At 34.4% G+C, this 6,020-nt stretch overlaps 1 pseudogene; it reads right to left on the bottom strand.

Annotated features, from left to right (window-relative positions):
- Positions 1-1,889: 1,889 nt before the first annotated feature.
- LOC134258186 (uncharacterized) lies at positions 1,890-5,435 on the bottom strand (annotated as a pseudogene).
- Between the last annotated feature and the right edge of the window lie 585 nt (positions 5,436-6,020).

A 6,020-nucleotide genomic window follows, 5' to 3' on the forward strand; every position in this document is an offset into this window, starting at 1 on the left:
CTTGCATTAAAATTGAGTAAAAAAATAAACGCTTGAGTATTAAAATCCCGATGACATTCGATAAAATAGTACTCCCTTTTATCCATACTTCATGTACAGAAATGTAGATGAAAGGCGAGACGAGGAAAAGCAGAATATATAGTTAATGAAAACGTTTTCTGTATTGTTCACAAAAATGTTCTACATTCTACAAGATAGAAAAAGTCGTTTTTGGAGAAGAATTAAAAGTGTTGTTTTAAGAAGCATTAACTAGCACTTTACATGTTAGGAAAAGATCATTCTTGAGGCTTATGAGTATGTTTTGCACGTTTCATGCCGTATCTTGCATTAAAAATGGAGTAAAATAGTACTCCTTTGAATCCATACTACTCAGTACTTTCATATGCATGCACTCTTATGATAAATCCATAAAGTGACTGAAACATCAACTATTTGGTCTAAACACATGATTTTTTTTATCAAATAATAGATGTAGGTTCAGTTGCTAGGCAAACATATACAGGTTTCTGATAATTTACCGGGCCGGCCTCTGGTTCTCTGAGAGAATCCTCCGCCTCCTCCTCCTCTTGACTCTCTCTGTCATAGTAGGTATTTGTCGACGTTGATCCTCCACAACCCATGTGGCTGTATCCTTAATACACTTAATTCTTCACAGAATAAAATAAATAGAGATAGCGAAAAGTATTCAAGCTAAGAAGTCCGATAAACAATACAACATTTGAGAAGGGCAAACATGGACTTCCAATACACAAAAAAGAGTTGTAAAATTTTAAAGAAAAAAAACTTGCTTATACTGGAAGGAATACTACATGTCGTAATCAGATTTCTTGTTTTACCGCCCACTCACTTGTGGAGAAAAAAATGTTTACTTGAGAAAGAATTGGTTTGAATAACAAGAGGGCTCCATCTAGACACTGAAAAATATTTTTTAATTATAGCTTCGAAAACCTTCAAATATCAAAGATAAATTTTGACGAGAGAAAAAAAAATCTCACCTGGCCTGTGATGTTTACTTCAGGAGAAGGGACGGTTTCCAACCATCCATATACGTAATATTTGTTTGAAGCACAGAGTACAAGAACCGAATGATGACCAAGAGGAAAAAGGTCTATTATTAAATAAAATTCATGACTCAAGAAGTGTATTAAGGGTGCATTCCTGGGTATTCGGTGTTGTGTTTAATTGCCTGTCTCTTCATTTCTCCCCCTCAATATACTGTCATTAGATTTTAAATACACATAGATCGAGCAATGAGTGTAATAGATCAACACCTAATCAATCATGTATTGAAAATATGATGAAAGATAAGATTATGAACTCAACAAACCATATCATGTTGCCACTTTTCTTTACTTACTACTTTGCATCAATTGCAATACTGTATTATTCCATACTTGGGACGAATTTCTTAATTCTACAATTCCAAGAAAATTCGCCCACTATTTTTACCAAAATTGGTTATTTAAATATTTTTAAAAAGTCTTTATTTTACAATTCAAGGAAACTTCACCCAATTCTTTTTACCGCATTTAGCAATTTAAATATATTCAAAATACAAATGTAAATATATATTTTAATGATTCTCATATTTTTTAGTTTATCTTTAAAAAAAATCACCAAGAAAGGCTATTAAACCTTATTTGTACAGACAAAATTTTCATTGAAGAGTGGTTTTTGTCATTTCATATCACAGTCATACAAAAGAGTGAACATTATAAACATTTTTAACACTTCTCTTGACCAATTAGTGTATCAAAGACACCAAAAAATGTGAATGTTATCTTTATTTCTAACTTTAAAAAATATAAATACTATTGCATTTTGATAATCTATGTTTCATCATTTCTATTTAAATACCAAATAAGTAATTAATTATTAATTTTATCACATCACAACTGATACCCGTCATCGGGTTCTTCATTTTGATTTTCGTCTGACGGGTCAGCATTCTGTTCAATGAACTGTTCTGACTGTCAGTGATCACTAACCATGCCTTCATCCTCATCTTCATGTTTGGGCCTGATAACGGATGTATTTATGTTCGAATGATTTCTGGAACGACTTTTCATAGCGGATGTATTTATGTTCGAATGATTTCTGGTACGACTCCTCGGAGCCTTATGTCGAGAATCTCTATGGTCAGATTTCGTAGAATCAGTTGTAAATTAAAAAATCAATGTAAGCATTTCTCAAGTGGGAATTATTAAAAAAAATCGGAGATTGTTGGTTAACATTCAAATTGAATTAAAGATAGCTTAAAATAAAGTATAAAGATATGTTAAATGTTCGAATATGTACCCAAATATAAAATGTTCCACATCCGGCGATGGTCGCATGCGCCATATCCTCGTCATACGGCTTCAGAAACTGTGAAGCCAGATTGACTGTGTTCTCTTCGACTTGAACTTTGTCAAATTTCTTTATCCGGTTCATAAGAGATTCTTTACCGGTCCTCCTTATCAAATACTGGACATCTCTCCAGTCCTTTCGTATATAGATTTGACGATTATTTTTAAAGGTGTTCTAAAAAGTACGGAAACATTCCTTTTATTAATTCAAAAGATAAAATTCCCCCTCCCAATGCCGTTTCATAAGAATCAACTCATTATAACCACACCCTATTTTATAAAAATTAACTTTATTCAGCCACCCACCCACCCCTTCTTTTATAACAATCAAATTCCCTACCCATGTAACCAATCCCTTTTTCACAACAATCGACTCCTCTATCCAACAACTTCCGTTTCATAACACTCAACTCTTTTCTACCCATCCACACACTCCTTGTTTCATTACACTCAACTTCCTCTACCAACCAACCCTCCCTTTAATAAACAATCACTTGATACCTCCAGCATTTCTTGACGTTCTCCTAGTAGTGTTTACACGGCTTTCAACACATCGTGAACTATAAGCTTCGTAGTCTGGTAATTACGTAGTTCTGTTACGGTCACCAGGTTCATTTCCAATATCTCGTGGGAGTACCTCTTCGTCTTCTGTAGATCCGCCAACACATCCTCTGCTTTCTGGATGAGAGACTGTAGTTTGTGTTCAAATTTTGAAAATTTTGTCTGATGAAGCCTTTCTTCCAGAGCTTAGAGCTTCAACAATCCTTCTGTTAATACTGTCTCTTAATCCTGTTAATAAGTGATATATTGAGAGACAAATCTTGTATTTTATGTTGCCTAAATGTCTTATTTTTTTTTTTTACATGTTGTATAGATTATATAAATATGTGAATTAGTTTTGCTTTTGAGCTCACCTGAGCTGAAAGCTCAAGTGAGCTTTTCTGTCACATTTTGTCCGGCGTCCGTCTGTCTGTAAACTTTTCTCATTTTAGTCCTGTTAAAATGGCCAATTTCAATCCTTCGCCCAAAGTATCCTTAAAAGGGCACTTTGAAGAAAGGCCACGCCCTCATTCAATGGGGGATAATTGGGAATTAATGAAAATTTACCATATTTTAAAAATCTTCTGGAGGCCCCGTGACAGGAAAGATGCGTTGGCAAACACTCAAGATCAAGTTTGTTCAAATCATGACCCTCACTGTTCAATGGCCCTGATGCCATCGTGAAATGGCCGTACCAAAATTATGAAAATAAATAGGAACCCATTCTTTAAAAATCTCTCTTATCAAGACTGTATTTTGTGACAAAGCCATTCAGAGGAGATCATATTTATACAATCATCAATGTATAGATTATATAAATATCAGGTAGTGTAGATTCAAATTGTATCAAATAAATGACCCCCTCCAGCATTTCTTGGGTATGTTAACACGGTTTTCAAAATCACAAAGTTTCATGAAATATATAGGAAAATTCTTTAAAAATCTTCTTCTCAAGAATGACAAAGCTATAATTCATCATATTTATATGGAAGCATACCAGGTAGTGTAGATTCAAATTTGTTCAAATCATGACCCCCCAGGGGTTCGTCTTCTGGGCCAAACATGGCTTTCTGGATGAGAGAGCTGTAGTTTTACATATTTTGAAAATATATCTGAAAGCCTTGAAAAATTTTAAAAAATCAACAATGTTAATACTGAAATATATAATCCTGTTAATAAGTGTTATATTGAGAGACAAATTCTTGTATTTTGGATTTGCTCTACAAAAAAAACTATTTTCTACTTTTTCCTACCCTTAGTGCTCAGGTGAGCGATGTGGCCCATGGGCCTCTTGTTTTAAATATCTTTTGCGTTTGAATTTTTTTTAAATGATACAGGACTGAACAATTTAAGTATCAGCGCAGAACATTTTCCCAATAAATTTTTCAATAGACCGAAATTTGTATAGTAGATACGTGTATTTTTTTTAAGAAACGAGAGCTTACTTGTTTGTTCATTTTATTGCTTATTTTACTTTAAAATTAAGACTATTTATGGTAATTGTGCAAGTGGTGATAAACTTTAAAATGGCATTGGTTTAGACATGCACCTACATAAAAGAATGTAAAAATACATATATTTTTTAATATGCATTTAAAATTGGGCGGAAGCAACGAATGTTTTAGTAGTATTCCGTGACTATAGTCTACAAACCTTTTTAAAGCTTTGAGATATTCAATCTTTTCCTGGGCTTTCTTTAATTCCCCTTTATCGTCCAGATCAAATTTGGCAAATTGGTCTATAGCACGCTTGATTACTACCGGATCTTTTGACCGAAACTACCTACTTAGTTCAGCCCTCGCTTTTTTCTCTGACGCAGTCTGTCATGATACATGTACATGAAAATACGTGTTAAGTTTAACTGAATTTTTAACCGAAATATAACACAGAAAGAGAGAAATAAAACATACAATTATGTAATCTCTTTAGACAGTTAGAACTAATGCTCCATCATAAACCCATTTGATTTCAGTGAAGAAATACATGTAACTCGTAGGTTCGATGTTTTTTTTTCCATCTTGTGCTTCCAGCAAAAAGTTACAAACATTTTGAAATTCTTTGTCTTCTTTTTTTGTGTTAATCTGCAAACCAAACTCCCCTTTCTGTGGTATCGTCAGCCCTATGCATTGTTGATTCCCAACCACCCTTTAACGATGACTATCCAATTTGTAATGAACCAGTTTACTTTGTACTTGCAAATATTTTGTCATTATAAACTTTATTTCCGTTTCACGTTTGCTATGAAAGCTTATAACACTATCATGGTGTGTTTCACAGTGCGGTACGTCAATTTTATAAACCTTTGGGGAAAATAGTGCCTTTCATAGAGAGAGAGAGAGAGATTCACCTTATGCCTCCACATGAGTCCATTTTCCTGTGCTATGTCCAACCATACCTTACAAGCCCATAACGGAAATACGAAGCGCCATTGGCCATTGACGTAAACTGCCTCCACATGTTGCGGAGGTATTTCAGTTCTGTTTGGCCGACTTCATAACCATCACTCTTAGCAAAGTCATTAATAATGGCAGAAGGGATTTTTGGCATCACATTTTCAGGAAATTTTATTTCTTGAACATACTGTCCGATGACTCAGGAGAATATTGCGCGTACTTGTTGAACGTCCTTTCGTTAGCAACTCTGCGAGACCCTCAAACGTATTAGCATCTTCAGGCTTAATCTAAAAGTAAACCAAGATATGAAGTCAATGTTGAATTTCAATCAGAATAATTCTAGGATAGCATTATCAATGAAAAAATGTAATAACCAAATTTTTTCTTTCATTGTTAATTTTTTTATAGTATGCAAAAATCCCCATCTTCCCTGAACTCCTCTTACATTTTACACAGTAGCCTAATCATCTTTTGGGAGATGGTTGGTGGTGTCATGTAGATGTGCAGTAAGGTTTTGGAATTTTGATTTTGCCCCGGGGGGTCAAATGGGGGTCGAAAAATGACGTTTTTTATGCAAAAATCCCCGTCTTCCCTGAACTCCTCTTACATTTTACACAGTAGCCTAATCATCTTTTGGGAGATGGTTGGTGGTGTCATGTAGATGTGCAGTAAGGTTTTGGAATTTTGATTTTGCCCCGGGGGGTCAAATGGGGGTCGAAAAATGACGTTTTTTATGCAA

The sequence above is a fragment of the Saccostrea cucullata genome, unplaced genomic scaffold (genome assembly GCF_032062105.1).
Source record: "Saccostrea cucullata isolate Sc308-1 unplaced genomic scaffold, CSIRO_AGI_Scuc_v1 ctg13591, whole genome shotgun sequence".
Lineage (NCBI taxonomy): Eukaryota > Metazoa > Mollusca > Bivalvia > Ostreida > Ostreidae > Saccostrea > Saccostrea cuccullata.